The sequence below is a fragment of the Anomaloglossus baeobatrachus genome, chromosome 4 (assembly GCF_048569485.1).
Source record: "Anomaloglossus baeobatrachus isolate aAnoBae1 chromosome 4, aAnoBae1.hap1, whole genome shotgun sequence".
Classification (NCBI taxonomy): Eukaryota; Metazoa; Chordata; class Amphibia; order Anura; family Aromobatidae; genus Anomaloglossus; species Anomaloglossus baeobatrachus.
The window spans coordinates 154,190,981-154,209,094 of record NC_134356.1 but is presented as its reverse complement, the minus strand read 5'-3'; positions in this window follow the sequence as shown (position 1 = coordinate 154,209,094).

The following is an 18,114-nucleotide window of genomic DNA, read 5'->3' as shown; positions in this document are numbered from 1 at the left end:
GAAATTGCAATTTTTTGCCAAAAATCTCAAAAAAAATTTTATAATGCAGTTTGGAATATTTGATGCCTTAGTGCACATTGGTGCTGGCTCTTTGTTGTTTCTTTGTTGAATTGGTCGGTGGTTGACCTCCACCTTGCTATGCACCCCAATTTGGGATGTATTCCATCTGTATAGATTTTGGCGTTTGGTGACTGTTCACATTGGGTCATCAGGCTTTGTCCACAGGCTATATATACTTCATGCAGCATTTGCTTGGACCTGTCCCGCCCACAGCCATGACTCAGTCATGGGTACGGGACTGCAATAGACCAGGTGAGTGCTGCTGAGAGCAGTTCTGCTATTTATATGTGAGGCCGCATGGCACATTTTATAAAAATATTTTAGTGTAGGACTGCTTCAAATGAGATTTGCCGTGACGTGGCGAAGCAGCTCAAGAAATTGCAATTTTTTGCCAAAAATCTCAAAAAAAATTTTATAATGCAGTTTGGAATATTTGATGCCTTAGTGCACATTGGTGCTGGCTCTTTGTTGTTTCTTTGTTGAATTGGTCGGTGGTTGACCTCCACCTTGCTATGCACCCCAATTTGGGATGTATTCCATCTGTATAGATTTTGGCGTTTGGTGACTGTTCACATTGGGTCATCAGGCTTTGTCCACAGGCTATATATACTTCATGCAGCATTTGCTTGGACCTGTCCCGCCCACAGCCATGACTCAGTCATGGGTACGGGACTGCAATAGATCAGGTGAGTGCTGCTGAGAGCAGTTCTGCTATTTATATGTGAGGCCGCATGGCACATTTTATAAAAATATTTTAGTGTAGGACTGCTTCAAATGAGATTTGCCGTGACGTGGCGAAGCAGCTCAAGAAATTGCAATTTTTTGCCAAAAATCTCAAAAAAAATTTTATAATGCAGTTTGGAATATTTGATGCCTTAGTGCACATTGGTGCTGGCTCTTTGTTGTTTCTTTGTTGAATTGGTCGGTGGTTGACCTCCACCTTGCTATGCACCCCAATTTGGGATGTATTCCATCTGTATAGATTTTGGCGTTTGGTGACTGTTCACATTGGGTCATCAGGCTTTGTCCACAGGCTATATATACTTCATGCAGCATTTGCTTGGACCTGTCCCGCCCACAGCCATGACTCAGTCATGGGTACGGGACTGCAATAGACCAGGTGAGTGCTGCTGAGAGCAGTTCTGCTATTTATATGTGAGGCCGCATGGCACATTTTATAAAAATATTTTAGTGTAGGACTGCTTCAAATGAGATTTGCCGTGACGTGGCGAAGCAGCTCAAGAAATTGCAATTTTTTGCCAAAAATCTCAAAAAAAAATTTATAATGCAGTTTGGAATATTTGATGCCTTAGTGCACATTGGTGCTGGCTCTTTGTTGTTTCTTTGTTGAATTGGTCGGTGGTTGACCTCCACCTTGCTATGCACCCCAATTTGGGATGTATTCCATCTGTATAGATTTTGGCGTTTGGTGACTGTTCACATTGGGTCATCAGGCTTTGTCCACAGGCTATATATACTTCATGCAGCATTTGCTTGGACCTGTCCCGCCCACAGCCATGACTCAGTCATGGGTACGGGACTGCAATAGACCAGGTGAGTGCTGCTGAGAGCAGTTCTGCTATTTATATGTGAGGCCGCATGGCACATTTTATAAAAATATTTTAGTGTAGGACTGCTTCAAATGAGATTTGCCGTGACGTGGCGAAGCAGCTCAAGAAATTGCAATTTTTTGCCAAAAATCTCAAAAAAAAAAAAAATTTTATAATGCAGTTTGGAATATTTGATGCCTTAGTGCACATTGGTGCTGGCTCTTTGTTGTTTCACTGAGGAAACTTAGTGGCATCCAAAAAGTGGCTGTTGGACTCCATTAGTGTCCCACTGGTGCCAAGCAATTTCCAGCACCTCTGCATTGCACCCTCAAGCTCATTTTACTAAGCTTTTATAATAGCAAACACTGAGGAAACTTAGTGGCATCCTAAAAATGGCTGTGGGACTCCATTAGTGTCCCACTGGTGCCAAGCAATTCCAGCACCTCTGCATTTCACCCTCCTGCTCATTATTACTAAGCTATTATAATAGCAAACACTGAGGAAACTTAGTGGCATCCAAAAAGTGTCAGTTGGACTCCATTAGTGTCCCACTGGAGACAAGCAATTTCCAGCACCTCTGCATTGCACTCCATTAGTGTCCCACTGGTGCCAAGCAATTCCAGCACCTCTGCATTTCACCCTCCTGCTCATTATTACTAAGCTATTATAATAGCAAACACTGAGGAAACTTTGTGGCATCCAAAAAGTGTCAGTTGGACTCCATTAGTGTCCCACTGGAGACAAGCAATTTCCAGCACCTCTGCATTGCACCCTCAGTCTCATTTTACTAAGCTATTATAATAGCAAACACTGAGGAATCTTAGTGGCATCCAAAAAGTGTCAGTTGGACTCCATTAGTGTCCCACTGGAGACAAGCAATTTCCAGCACCTCTGCATTGCACCCTCAAGCTCATTTTACTAAGCCATTATAATAGCAAACACTGAGGAAACTTAGTGGCATCCAAAAAGTGTCAGTTGGACTCCATTAGTGTCCCACTGGAGACAAGCAATTTCCAGCACCTCTGCATTGCACCCTCAAGCTCATTTTTACTAAGCCATTATAATAGCAAACAGTGAGGAAACTTAGTGGCATCAAAAAAGTGGCTGTTGGACTCCATTAGTGTCCCACTGGTGCCAAGCAATTCCAGCACCTCTGCATTTCACCCTCCTGCTCATTTTTTACTAAGCTATTATAATAGCAAACACTGAGGAAACTTATTGGCATCCAAAAAGTGGCTGTTGGACTCCATTAGTGTCCCACTGGTACCAAGCAATTTCCAGCACCTCTGCATTGCTCCCTCAAGCTCATTTTTACTAAGGTATTATAAAAGCAAACACTGAGGAAACTTAGTGGCATCCAAAAAGTGTCTGATGGACTCCATTAGTGTCCCACTGGAGACAAGCAATTTCCAGCACCTCTGCATTGCACCCTCAAGATCATTTTTACTAAGCCATAAAAATAGCAAACACTGAGGAAACTTAGTGGCATCCAAAAAGTGGCTGTTGGACTCCATTAGTGTCCCACTGGTGCCAAGCAATTTCCAGCACCTCTGCATTGCACCCTCAAGTTAATTTTACTAAGCCATAATAATAGCAAACACTGAGGAAACTTAGTGGCATCCAAAAAGTTTCTGTTGTACGCCATTGGTGCCCCACTGGTGCCAAACAATTTCCAGCACCTCTACATTGCACCCTCCTGCTCATTTTTACTAAGCTGTTATAATAGCAAAAACTGAGGAAACTTAGTGGCATCTAAAAAGTGTCTGTTGGACTCCATTAGTGTCCCACTGGAGACAAGCAATTTCCAGCACCTCTGCATTGCCCCCTCAAGCTCATTTTTACTAAGCCATTATAATAGCAAACAATGAGGAAACTTAGTGCCATCCTATAAGTGCCTGTTGGACTCCATTAGTGTCCCACTGGTGCCAAGCAATACCAGCACCTCTGCATTGCACTCTCAAGCTCATTCTTACTAAGCCATTATAACAGCAAACACTGAGGAAACTTAGAGGCATCCTAAAAGTGGCTATTGGACTCCAATAGTGTCCCACTGATGCCAAGCAATTCCAGCACCTCTGCATTGCACCCTCAAGCTCATTTTTACTAGGGCATTATAATAGCAAACACTGAGGAAACTTAGTGGCATCCAAAATGTGGCTGTTGGACTCCATTAGTGTCCCACTGGAGACAAGCAATTTCCAACACCAATGCATTGCACCCTCAAGCTCATTTTTACTAAGCCATAATAATTGCAAACACTGAGGAAACTTAGTGGCATCCTAAAAGTGGCTGTTGGACGCCATTAGTGTCCCACTGGTGCCAAGCAATTTCCAGCACCTCTGCATTGCACCCTCTTGCTCATTTTTACTAAGGTATTATAATAGCAAACACTGAGGAAACTTAGTGGCATCCAAAAAGTGTCTGTTGGACTCCATTGGTGTCCCACTGGAGACAAGCAATTTCCAGCACCTATGCATTGCACCATCAAGCTCATTTTTACAAAGCCATAATAAAAGCAAACACTGGGGAAACTTAGTGGTATCTTAAAAGTGGCTGTTGGACTCCATTAGTGTCACACTGGTGCCAAGCAATTTCCAGCACCTCTGCATTGCACCCTCTAGCTCATTTTTACTAAGCCATTATAATAGCAAACACTGCATTGCCCCCTCAAGCTCATTTTTACTAAGCATATATAATAGCAAACAATGAGGAAACTTAGTGCCATCCTAAAAGTGCCTTTTGGACTCCATTAGTGTCCCACTGGTGCCAAGCAATACCAGCACCTCTGCAATGCACTCTCAAGCTCATTCTTACTAAGCCATTATAACAGCAAACACTGAGGAAACTTAGTGGCATCCTAAAAGTGGCTGTTGGACTCCATTAGTGTCCCACTGATGCCAAGCAATTCCAGCACCTCTGCGTTGCACCCTCAATCTCATTTTACTAAGCTATTATAATAGCAAACACTGAGGAAACTTAGAGGCATCCTAAAAGTGGCTATTGGACTCCAATAGTGTCCCACTCATGCCAAGCAATTCCAGCACCTCTGCATTGCACCCTCAAGCTCATTTTTACTAAGCCATTATAATAGCAAACACTGAGGAAACTTAGTGGCATCCAAAAAGTGGCTGTTGGACTCCATTAGTGTCCCACTGGTGCCAATCAATTTCCAGCACCTCTGCATTGCACCTTCCTGGTCATTTTTACTAAGCTATTATAATAGCAAACACTGAGGAAACTTAGTGGCATCCAAAAAGTGGCTGTTGGACTCCATTAGTGTCCCACTGGTGCCAATCAATTTCCAGCACCTCTGCATTGCACCCTCAAGCTCATTTTTACTAAGGCATTATAATAGCAAACACTGAGGAAACTTAGTGGCATCCAAAAAGTGTCTGTTGGACTCCATTAGTGTCACACTGGTGCCAAGCAATTTCCAGCACCTCTGCATTGCACCCTCTAGCTCATTTTTACTAAGCCATTATAATAGCAAACACTGCATTGCCCCCTCAAGCTCATTTTTACTAAGCAATTATAATAGCTAACAATGAGGAAACTTAGTGCCATCCTAAAAGTGCCTGTTGGACTCCATTAGTGTCCCACTGGTGCCAAGCAATACCAGCACCTCTGCATTGCACTCTCAAGCTCATTCTTACTAAGCCATTATAACAGCAAACACTGAGTAAACTTAGTGGCATCCTAAAAGTGGCTGTTGGACGCCATTAGTGCCCCACTGATGCCAAGCAATTTCCAGCACCTCTGCATTGCACCCTCCTGGTCATTTTTACTAAGGCATTATAATAGCAAACACTGAGGAAACTTAGTGGCATCCAAAAAGTGACTGTTGGACTCCATTAGTGTCACACTGGTGCCAAGCAATTTCCAGCACCTCTGCATTGCACCCTCAAGCTCATTTTTACTAAGGCATTATAATAGCAAACACTGAGGAAACTTAGTGGCATCCAAAAAGTGACTGTTGGACTCCATTAGTGTCCCGCTGGTGCCAAGCAATTTCGAGCACCTCTCCATTGCACCCTCAAGCTCATTTTTACTAAGGCATTATAATAGCAAACACTGAGGAAACTTAGTGGCATCCAAAAAGTGTATGTTGGACTCCATTAGTGTCCCACTGGAGACAAGCAATTTCCAGCACCTCTGCATTACACCCTCAAGCTCATTTTTACTAAGCCATAATAATAGCAAACACTGAGGAAACTTAGTGGCATCCAAAAAGTTTCTGTTGTACGCCATTGGTGTCCCACTGGTGCCAAACAATTTCCAGCACCTCTACATTGCACCCTCCTGCTCATTTTTACTAAGCTGTTATAATAGCAAAAACTGAGGAAACTTAGTGGCATCTTAAAAGTGTCTGTTGGACTCCATTAGTGTCCCACTGGAGACAAGCAATTTCCAGCACCTCTGCATTGCCCCCTCAAGCTCATTTTTACTAAGCCATTATAATAGCAAACAATGAGGAAACTTAGTGCCATCCTAAAAGTGCCTGTTGGACTCCATTAGTGTCCCACTGGTGCCAAGCAATACCAGCACCTCTGCATTGCACTCTCAAGCTCATTCTTACTAAGCCATTATAACAGCAAACACTGAGGAAACTTAGAGGCATCCTAAAAGTGGCTATTGGACTCCAATAGTGTCCCACTGATGCCAAGCAATTCCAGCACCTCTGCATTGCACCCTCAAGCTCATTTTTACTAAGCCATTATAATAGCAAACACTGAGGAAACTTAGTGGCATCCAAAAAGTGGCTGTTGGACTCCATTAGAGTCCCACTGGTGCCAAGCAATTTCCAGCACCTCTGCATTGCACCCTCAAGCTCATTTTTACTAAGGCATTATAATAGCAAACACTGAGGAAACTTAGTGGCATCCAAAATGTGGCTGTTGGACTCCATTAGTGTCCCACTGGAGACAAGCAATTTACAACACCAATGCATTGCACCCTCAAGCTCATTTTTACTAAGCCATAATAATTGCAAACACTGAGGAAACTTAGTGGCATCCTAAAAGTGGCTGTTGGACGCCATTAGTGTCCCACTGGTGCCAAGCAATTTCCAGCACCTCTGCATTGCACCCTCTTGCTCATTTTTACTAAGGTATTATAATAGCAAACACTGAGGAAACTTAGTGGCATCCAAAAAGTGTCTGTTGGACTCCATTGGTGTCCCACTGGAGACAAGCAATTTCCAGCACCTATGCATTGCACCATCAAGCTCATTTTTACAAAGCCATAATAAAAGCAAACACTGGGGAAACTTAGTGGTATCTTAAAAGTGGCTGTTGGACTCCATTAGTGTCACACTGGTGCCAAGCAATTTCCAGCACCTCTGCATTGCACCCTCTAGCTCATTTTTACTAAGCCATTATAATAGCAAACACTCCATTGCCCCCTCAAGCTCATTTTTACTAAGCATATATAATAGCAAACAATGAGGAAACTTAGTGCCATCCTAAAAGTGCCTGTTGGACTCCATTAGTGTCCCACTGGTGCCAAGCAATACCAGCACCTCTGCATTGCACTCTCAAGCTCATTCTTACTAAGCCATTATAACAGCAAACACTGAGGAAACTTAGTGGCATCCTAAAAGTGGCTGTTGGACTCCATTAGTGTCCCACTGATGCCAAGCAATTCAAGCACCTCTGCGTTGCACCCTCAATCTCATTTTACTAAGCCATTATAATAGCAAACACTGAGGAAACTTAGTGGCATCCTAAAAGTGGCTGTTGGACGCCATTAGTGCCCCACTGGTGCCAAGCAATTTCCAGCACCTCTGCATTGCACCTTCCTGGTCATTTTTACTAAGCTATTATAATAGCAAACACTGAGGAAACTTAGTGGCATCCAAAAAGTGGCTGTTGGACTCCATTAGTGTCCCACTGGTGCCAATCAATTTCCAGCACCTCTGCATTGCACCCTCAAGCTCATTTTTACTAAGGCATTATAATAGCAAACACTGAGGAAACTTAGTGGCATCCAAAAAGTGTCTGTTGGACTCCATTAGTGTCACACTGGTGCCAAGCAATACCAGCACCTCTGCATTGCACTCTCAAGATCATTCTTACTAAGCCATTATAACAGCAAACATTGAGGAAACTTAGTGGCATCCTAAAAGTGGCTGTTGGACGCCATTAGTGCCCCACTGATGCCAAGCAATTTCCAGCACCTCTGCATTGCACCCTCCTGGTCATTTTTACTAAGGCATTATAATAGCAAACACTGAGGAAACTTAGTGGCATCCAAAAAGTGACTGTTGGACTCCATTAGTGTCACACTGGTGCCAAGCAATTTCCAGCACCTCTGCATTGCACCCTCAAGCTCATTTTTACTAAGGCATTATAATAGCAAACACTGAGGAAACTTAGTGGCATCCAAAAAGTGACTGTTGGACTCCATTAGTGTCACACTGGTGCCAAGCAATTTCCAGCACCTCTGCATTGCACCCTCAAGCTCATTTTTACTAAGGCATTATAATAGCAAACACTGAGGAAACTTAGTGGCATCCAAAAAGTGTCTGTTGGACTCCATTAGTGTCCCACTGGAGAGAAGCAATTTCCAGCACCTCTGCATTGCACCCTCAAGCTCATTTTTACTAAGGCATTATAATAGCAAACACTGATTAAACTTAGTGGCATCCAAAAAGTGTCTGTTGGACTCCATTGGTGTCCCACTGGAGACAAGCAATTTCCAGCACCTCTGCATTGCACCATCAAGCTCATTTTTACAAAGCCATAATAATAGCAAACACTGAGGAAACTTAGTGGTATCTTAAAAGTGGCTGTTGGACTCCATTAGTGTCACACTGCTGCCAAGCAATTTCCAGCACCTCTGCATTGCACCCTCAAGCTCATTTTTACTAAGGCATTATAATAGCAAACACTGATTAAACTTAGTGGCATCCAAAAAGTGTCTGTTGGACTCCATTAGTGTCCCACTGGAGACAAGCAATTTCCAGCACCTCTGCATTGCACCCTCAAGCTCATTTTTACTAAGGCATTATAATAGCAAACACTGAGGAAACTTAGTGGCATCCAAAAAGTGTCTGTTGGACTCCATTAGTGTCCCACTGGAGACAAGCAATTTCCAGCACCTCTGCATTGCACCCTCAAGCTCATTTTTACTAAGCCATAATAATAGCAAACACTGAGGAAACTTAGTGGCATCCAAAAAGTGGCTGTTGGACTCCATTAGTGTCCCACTGGTGCCAAGCAATTTCCAGCACCTCTGCATTGCTCCCTCAAGCTCATTTTTACTAAGGTATTATAATAGCAAACACTGAGGAAACTTAGTGGCATCCAAAAAGTGTCTGTTGGACTCCATTGGTGTCCCACTGGAGACAAGCAATTTCCAGCACCTCTGCATTGCACCATCAAGCTCATTTTTACAAAGCCATAATAATAGCAAACACTGAGGAAACTTAGTGGTATCTTAAAAGTGGCTGTTGGACTCCATTAGTGTCACACTGGTGCCAAGCAATTTCCAGCACCTCTGCATTGCACCCTCAAGCTCATTTTTACTAAGCCATTATAATAGCAAACACTGAGGAAACTTAGTGGCATCCAAAAAGTGGCTGTTGGACTCCATTAGTGTCCCACTGATGCCAAGCAATTCCAGCACCTCTGCATTGCACCCTCCTGCTCATTTTTACTAAGCTATTATAATAGCAAACACTGAGGAAACTTAGTGGCATCCAAAAAGTGGCTGTTGGACTCCATTAGTGTCCCACTAATGCCAAGCAATTCCCAGCACCTCTGCATTGCACCCTCAAGCTCATTTTTACTAAGCCATTATAATAGCAAACACTGAGGAAACTTAGTGGCATCCAAAAAGTGTCTGTTGGACTCCATTAGTGTCCCACTGGAGACAAGCAATTTCCAGCACCTCTGCATTGCCCCCTCAAGCTCATTTTTACTAAGCCATTATAATAGCAAACAATGAGGAAACTTAGTGCCATCCTAAAAGTGCCTGTTGGACTCCATTAGTGTCCCACTGGTGCCAAGCAATACCAGCACCTCTGCATTGCACTCTCAAGCTCATTCTTACTAAGCCATTATAACAGCAAACACTGAGGAAACTTAGTGGCATCCTAAAAGTGGCTGTTGGACTCCATTTGTGTCCCACTGATGCCAAGCAATTCCAGCACCTCTGCATTGCACCCTCAAGCTCATTTTTACTAAACCATAATAATAGCAAACACTGAGGAAACTTAGTGGCATCCAAAAAGTGGCTGTTGGACTCCATTAGTGTCCCACTGGTGCCAAGCAGTTTCCAGCACCTCTGCATTGCTCCCTCAAGCTCATTTTTACTAAGGTATTATAATAGCAAACACTGAGGAAACTTAGTGGCATCCAAAAAGTGGCTGTTGGACTCCATTAGTGTCCCACTGGTGCCAAGCAATTTCCAGCACCTCTGCATTGCTCCCTCAAGCTCATTTTTACTAAGGCATTATAATAGCAAACACTGAGGAAACTTAGTGGCATCCAAAAAGTGTCTGTTGGACTCCATTAGTATCCCACTGGAGACAAGCAATTTCCAGCACCTCTGCATTGCACCCTCAAGCTCATTTTTACTAAGCCATAATAATAGCAAACACTGAGGAAACTTAGTGGCATCCAAAAAGTGGCTGTTGGACTCCATTAGTGTCCCACTGATGCCAAGCAATTCCAGCACCTCTGAATTGCATGCTCAATCTCATTTTACTAAGCCATTATAATAGCAAACACTGAGGAAACTTAGAGGCATCCTAAAAGTGGCTATTGGACTTCAATAGTGTCCCACAGATGCCAAGCAATTCCAGCACCTCTGCATTGCACCCTCAAGCTCATTTTTACTAAGCCATTATAATAGCAAACACTGAGGAAACTTAGTGGCATCCTAAAAGTGGCTGTTGGACGCCATTAGTGCCCCACTGATGCCAAGCAATTTCCAGCACCTCTGCATTGCACCCTCCTGGTCATTTTTACTAAGCTATTATAATAGCAAACACTGAGGAAACTTAGTGGCATCCAAAAAGTGACTGTTGGACTCCATTAGTGTCACACTGGTGCCAAGCAATTTCCAGCACCTCTGCATTGCACCCTCAAGCTCATTTTTACTAAGGCATTATAATAGCAAACACTGAGGAAACTTAGTGGCATCCAAAAAGTGTCTGTTGGACTCCATTAGTGTCCCACTGGAGACAAGCAATTTCCAGCACCTCTGCATTGCACCCTCAAGCTCATTTTTACTAAGCCATAATAATAGCAAACACTGAGGAAACTTGGTGGCATCCAAAAATTGTCTGTTGGACTCCATTAGTGTCCCACTGGTGCCAAGCAATTTCCAGCACCTCTGCATTGCACCTGTGAAGCCCCGCTAGCATGTGTCGGTGCATTACCTTCAGGGACTCCACGTGGATGGAACAGTCTGGTCACAGGTAGGGAACCTTCTTTTAGGATTGTCGTGACGCCACTCTCAGTATTGCGGTCAGCGGGGACCGCCACTGCAGATTAAGGGATACCTGGGGCTGATGGTGGGTGCAGTCAGTATATTAGCCCCCTGAGAGTGAGGCAAGCCCCAGGCCCCGGTGTATGTGTGTGGGACCACAGGTCGCAGAATGACTCAAACACAGTCCAAGAAGTCTTTCAACGTGTTTACTCACTGTTTGGAGGTTACGGTGAGATGCCCGGGCGACACTGTGATAACCAGGTTGAACCAGGAATTCCAGGAGGCCGTTCTGAGGGTAGCTGTCCACTCGCCTTCCTTGCACTCTTTCTGTTTCAGGAGGATCCTTTACTTGAAGCGTGGTAGGACCCCTCCAGGGAAGCTGTTACCACCCTGCTCCCCTCTCTCTGGCTCGTCTGCCGGCAGCGTGGCCTTGGTGGGATGGCTTCTGGCCCTGTCCCCTTATGGGCCTGGTGATTGCTGCTTGACTCGAGCTCTGTGTAGTCGTGGTGAGGGCATGAAGTACCCCCCCCACCTGTAGGTTAAGCAGCTCTGGATGATCTGCTGCCTGTACTGGGGATCTAGTTCCCCTTGTGTGCTCGGATACCGGGATCTCCGTACTCAGCCACCCTTCTCTCTGGATGATTTTCAGGCCGACCCACGGTACTCCTTTCTCCCCCGCTTTCAGCTACTGCACTCCTCAGGACCCGTCTGACACGAGAGCTCCTCTGCTCCCTTCCACACACTTCAACTTCTTCCTCTCGACTCCCTTCTTCCTCTCTCTCTGCCCTGCTTCCTAGCAACCAGCCCCTGAACACACCCCCAGCTGGGAATTGAAAGTTAACCCCTTCTGGCTACCCAAGGGTCCCCTCTGGTGATGTGGGAAACCTGGTCACTATATGTTTGTGCGTGCACCTCATCCTGGCCTTTGGAGATTACCTGGAAGCATTGCTCCCGCATGGGTGCAATACTCTGTGGTGCCTGACCAGGTCAGGGGCGCCACATTCCCCCTTAGTTATCATCAGCACATCCTCGGGCTGCAAAGACAAGAGACAGAAAAAGGTAAATACAAACTTTTCCCACACAGGGGCAATTATTTACATTTAAACATGCCAGGTACCATTCCACCACCAACCACCCACATGTCCGAACCCCACCCAAAAACTTCCAGGAGGTAGGTCACCGGTCCTTTTGGTGACCAGGACTGGGCCATCACATTCCCCAGACCTTTCCTCCAATCTTCCTCTCCTGAGGAGGGTGGTGTAAGGTAGGCCCCATAAACAGGCGTACCCGCTTCCGAGTGTTGGAGGGCAGGCCCCATAAACAGGCGTGCCCCCTTGTTGGTGCAGAGCCATGCCCCTCAACAGGCAGACTCTGGGGTTGATACCAAGGAGCCAACTTTTTACAATGCAAAGTTTGTGGTTAAAGCCAGTTCATAACCAGTGGTCTAACATTTTAAGGAGGTCTCACAATAGTCCTTGTGGGCACATTTCGCTTAAACGTTTCTTAACTGTAAACAGGTTAAACATTACATTTCATACCGTCACTTTGAACTAAACTGTACTTTCTCTATAGCGTAATGGGAGCTGACCAAAGTTGCTGCGGGTTGACCTACGCAGTACTATACTGTCATCTGTCTGAGGTTGTATCCTCCCACCCGATGTATGTGTCTCAATGTGAATAATAGGTGTACTATGTATTGATGCCAGTGCATGGTCTTCTGCTTCAGCTACATTTGGCTCTTCCAGGTTCTGAACAGGTTCTTCGGGGTCTCTTACTTCTCCAGATTGAGGGAATGTAATAACCGGAATAACTACTGCTCCATTGTATTGAGGCCAACTTGCTGGAAAATCTCCAAGTACAGTATGGATCATCTTTTCTTTTGGTTCTTGAACTGGCAAAGGGTTGGGAATTTCTTCAGGGGTTCTTAGTTGTTCAGGACATTTCTTTAAGCGATCTCTAGAAACGACAGCTGTTGTTTTTCCTCCATCTTTGCTGATAAGGCATGTCTTTTCATTGCTAAGCGTCGATGGTAACACAGTATAGGGTTCTTCTTCCCAGTGATTGTCCAGTTTATGACGTCTTCTCTTTCTTTTGAGAACTATATCTCCTGGCATCAAAGGAACAGCAGGTGCTTTTCGATTGTAGGCCTTTTCTTGTTTCTCACGCTGCTGAGTCAGGCTTCGCTCCACACACTCTTGTACTTTCTTGTATTGGGCTTGGCGGTTGGAATCCCAATCAGCACCTTGTAGATGGTCTTCAGGGGTTTCAACTCCCATTTCCAGATCTACTGGCAATCTCCCTGGTCTGGCCCTCATCAGGTATGCCGGTGTGCAGTTCGTGGAACTCACAGGGATGTTGTTATACATGTCCACTAGATCGGGCAGTTTTTCCGGCCACTGACTTCGTTCTTCCAATGGGAGCGTCTTCAGAAGATCGAGAATGATGTGGTTCATCTTCTCACACATGCCATTGGTCTGGGGATGGTAAGGCGTAGTACGGATCTTCTGGCAGCCATATAGGTTACAAAACTCCTTAAACACTTCAGCTTCAAAGGCTGGTCCTTGGTCAGTGAGCACTTGATCTGGATAGCCATGTGGTCGACAGAAATGTGTCTGGAAAGCTTTGGCTGCAGTCTGACCGGTCAAGTCCTTGACTGGTACTACCACCAGGAATCTGGAGTAGTGGTCAACCATAGTGAGAGCGTAGTTGTAGCCTTGTCTGCTGGGTGCCAACTTTACATGGTCCAGGGCCACGATCTCCAGGGGCCGTTTAGTTTGGATTGGCTGGAGTGGTGCTCTCTGGTTGTGCTGGTCTTTTCTTCTAAGATTGCAGGGCCCGCAGTTTCGACACCACTTCTCTAGGGCAGATCTCATGCCCACCCAGTAGAATCTTACTTTAAGTAGGGCCTCCAGTTTCTTCCAACCAAAGTGGCCTGCACCATTGTGATAGGCTTCTAGCACCATCCTCGTATCCTTCTGTGGTACAATCACTTGCCACACCTTCTCATGCGTCCTCGGGTCAATGATGCTCCTGTAAAGTTTGTCTTGATAGATGAATAATCGACCCCTCTCCTTCCATAGGTACTGTGCCTCAGGTGGGGCTCCTTTGTCAAGGCTGGCGCCAGGCTGGCTGATCAGTTCCTTTACCAAGCCTACCGCTGGATCATTTTCCTGGGTCTCCTTCCAGTTGTAGTGAGGTAGTGGGTTCAGGGTCACCTCTTGGCGGTTGGCACGCAACTGCCGACACTGTTTTGCTCCATGGCGATGGAACGCTGGCAGCTCAATCTCTTCAAGATCATCTACCTCTTCACCCTCGTCTGCTAGGTGAGGCATCCTGGACAGAGCATCTGCGTTGCCGTTCTTGCGGCCAGCTCGATACTTGACAGTAAAGTCATAATTCGCCAGTCGGGCTACCCAACGCTGCTCCATGGCACCCAACTTAGCAGTATCCAAGTGGGTCAGGGGGTTGTTGTCCGTGAAGACAGTGAATTTGGTGGCTGCCAGGTAGTGCTTGAACCGCTCTGTGATAGCCCATACCATGGCCAGGAACTCTAGCTTGAATGAGCTATAATTCTCTGGGTTTCTTTCAGTAGGCCTGAGCTTCCTGCTGGCGTAAGCAATCACACGCTCCTTGCCTCCCTGCACCTGTGAAAGCACTGCTCCCAGTCCCACATTGCTGGCATCTGTATACAGTACGAATGGCATACTGTAGTCAGGGTAGGCTAGGATCTCTTCACCCGTCAAGGCCCCTTTCATTTGTCTGAAGGAGTGTTCTTCTGCTTCTCCCCAGTGAAATGGCGGGCCGGAGATCTTTCCTTTCTTCTGTGGGTGGCCTACCAGGAGCTCTTGCAACGGCGCTGCCATTTTCGTGTAGCCCTTGATGAACCTTCTGTAGTAGCCTACCAAGCCAAGGAACTGACGTACCTCCCGGACGGTAGTAGGTGTGGGCCATTCCTGGATGACTGTGACCTTCTCTGGGTCCGGTGCTACTCCTTCTGCACTGACCACGTGACCTAGGTACTGGACCTTTGGCTTCAGTAAATGGCACTTGGATGGTTTCAGCTTCATTCCATATCGGGATAGCGCTTCAAAGACTTCAGCCAGGTGTTTCAGGTGGTCTTCGTAGGTCTTGGAGTACACGATGACATCATCCAGGTAGAGCAGGACGGTTTCAAAGTTGAGGTGCCCTAGGCAGCATTCCATAAGCCTCTGGAAGGTCCCGGGGGCATTGCAGAGTCCAAATGGCATGCTGTTGAACTCACAGAGGCCCATTGGGGTGGTGAAGGCCGTCTTCTCCCGATCTTCTTCTGCTACAGATACTTGCCAGTAGCCACTAGTAAGATCTAGGGTAGAAAAGTAGTTAGAGGCTTTCAAGGCAGCGAGGGATTCCTCTATCCTTGGCAAAGGGTAGGCATCCTTGTGTGTTATCTGATTTATCCGTCTGTAATCCACACACATCCTCATCGTGCCATCCTTCTTTCTTACCAGGACCAGGGGAGCCGCCCAGGGGCTACAACTGTCCCTTATGACGCCTGCCTCCTTCATGTCCTTCAGCATGTCCTTTGTGCGCTGGTAATGGGCTGGTGGAATAGGCCTATGTCTTTCCTTAATGGGAGGATGACTGCCTGTGGGTATGTGATGTTGCACCCCTTTGATCCTACCAAAGTCTAGTGGGTTCTTACTAAAGACCTGCTCGTATTCCTGCACGACCCTGTAAACCCCATGTTTCTGGTAGTCGGGTGTAGAGTCAGTCCCCACGTGTAGTTTCTGGCACCAATCCTCTAACTGCTTTTGGGATGTCTCACCCTCTTTTGAGTCAGCTTGTGTCAGGGGACCTACAGGTGTTATGGCATCATCTGAGCATGTAAACAGTTTGGCTATGGTAGCGTACCTTGGTAGTCTGGCTTCCTCCTCCCCACAGTTCAACACTTGTACAGGCACTCGTCCCTTGTGTACATCAACTACCCCCCTGGCTGTCAGAATCGTGGGCCAGTGGTCTGAATGAGTGGGCTCTAGTACAGCCTGGTAATCTTGTCCTCTGAGACCTACCGCTGCTCTACACCACATCATCATTTCACTCCGTGGGGGTATCACAATGGGGTTAGCATCCATCACCCGTACACTACCAATCTCACCGCCAGTCTGTTTTACCTGTTGCTTCCTCAGAATGATTCGGATCTCCTTTTGCAAGGCTCTTTGCGACCTGCCCTCAGCACCCTCAACAATCTGGTGAAGCAACAACAACACTTCCCCTAGGCAATTTTCTATGACATTAGTGCCTAAAATCATTTGCGGGTTCCTTTCTCTAATATCAGTGTCCACAACAATCAGTCCTTGTCCCTTCATTTCCTGCCTTCCCACCTTTATGGTTACCTCTTTGACCCCGATCTGGTCTATAGGTTGTCCGTTGGCAGCATAGATGGTGAGGGAGGGGTCCGGTGGTCGGAGATCGTCGTCCGACCAAAACCTACGATAAAGGACATACGGGATCGTGGTGACCTGAGAGCCGGTGTCCAATAATGCCGGGGTAGGGATCCCGTCCAGGACGATGGACAGGACAGGACGTCCACCCACGTACTGATCACAGCAGCGACCTGGGCCTGATCTTCTTAATCCTGAGGACTGGCCCCCGGCCCCAGGTTTGGCTCGTTTAAAGCACAGGCCCTTGCATAGTGTCCTGCCTCCTGGCAACGACGACAGATGGGTTGTCCAGATGAGTCATAGCGATCACTGCTCCTGCCTCGGGTTGGGGGACCTCTTCTCCTCCGCATCCAAGGGACGTCCTCTGGGTTGTCAGCTAGCAGGATCCGATGAGGGACTTTGGTCTCTGAGGGCAACTGCATTGCTTTCAGGATTTGTGCGACGTCCTTAGTGAGCTGTTGCACCTGGGAGGATAGCGTACTTATGGTCTCTGCTGGCGCGTTGAGTCCTTTTGCAGTTATTAGGGTCTGCGAGGAGGATTCCGCTCCTGCAGCCGTGGAACTGGCAGGCCATGCTGGTGCGACGGGGTCTGTGTCCACAGGAGGTTGGAGTGCTTTCACTGCCCTGTCTTTCAGAATGGCAAAGTCCACGTCAGGGTGTTCCAGGGACCACAGCTTCATCTGCTTCCCATCCTCAGGAGAGCGCAGGCCCCGCAAGAATTGTTCCTTCATCATCCGGTTTCCTTCCTGATCACTGACAGGGTCCACCAGCTTGAGAGCCCGTAGTGCAGCCTGCAGCCTGAGGGCATAGGCTCTTATGCTATCTTGGGGCTTCTGACGGCAGTTATAGAAGTCCATCCTCAGCTCTCCCTCGGTGCGGTGTTCAAAAGCAGCTGCTAGTTTGGCAAAGATGGTCTCAACAGAGCTCCGGTCATCATTGGTCCAGGACTCAGCTTCCAATTCTGCTGCTTCAGTCAATTGTCCCAGCACCACAGCGGCCCTCTGCTTACCAGTCATCGCGTGCATGTCTAGCAGGGTGTTGATCTTCTTCTTAAACCCGGTCAGCGTGTCTATTTTACCGGCGTATTGGGGCAGCCATTGCGCTCCTGGGACATACAGCAAGGAAACTGGCATTATGGGGGAGATTTCGGCCGGCGCAGCTGCGACCGCGGCACCGGCACCAGGCGCTGCTGCGTCTAGCGCGACGGGGGCTGGCATCGCTTGGGCTGCGTCGCCCTGACCAGGGGCATTACCTCCTGCAGCGTCCATTTTTCTTCAAAAATCTGCGCGCTCCCTTTTCACTTCCTGGGTCAGTACGCTCTCCGAATTGTGGGGATTCTGGGGCGGCCACACCTCTTCGTGGGCGGTGCTCTTCTCCCTCGCGCGGGCTGCAGCGCGCGCTTTTGAAGATGGCAATATGGCGGCGGTTCAATTTTTGCGGTCGGACCTCTGAGGCACACGGTCACCTGTCTGAACAGGTCTAGTCCTAATCCTGTTCGTGACGCCAGAAGTTGTGAAGCCCCGCTAGCATGTGTCGGTGCATTACCTTCAGGGACTCCACGTGGATGGAACAGTCTGGTCACAGGTAGGGAACCTTCTTTTAGGATTGTCGTGACGCCACTCTCAGTATTGCGGTCAGCGGGGACCGCC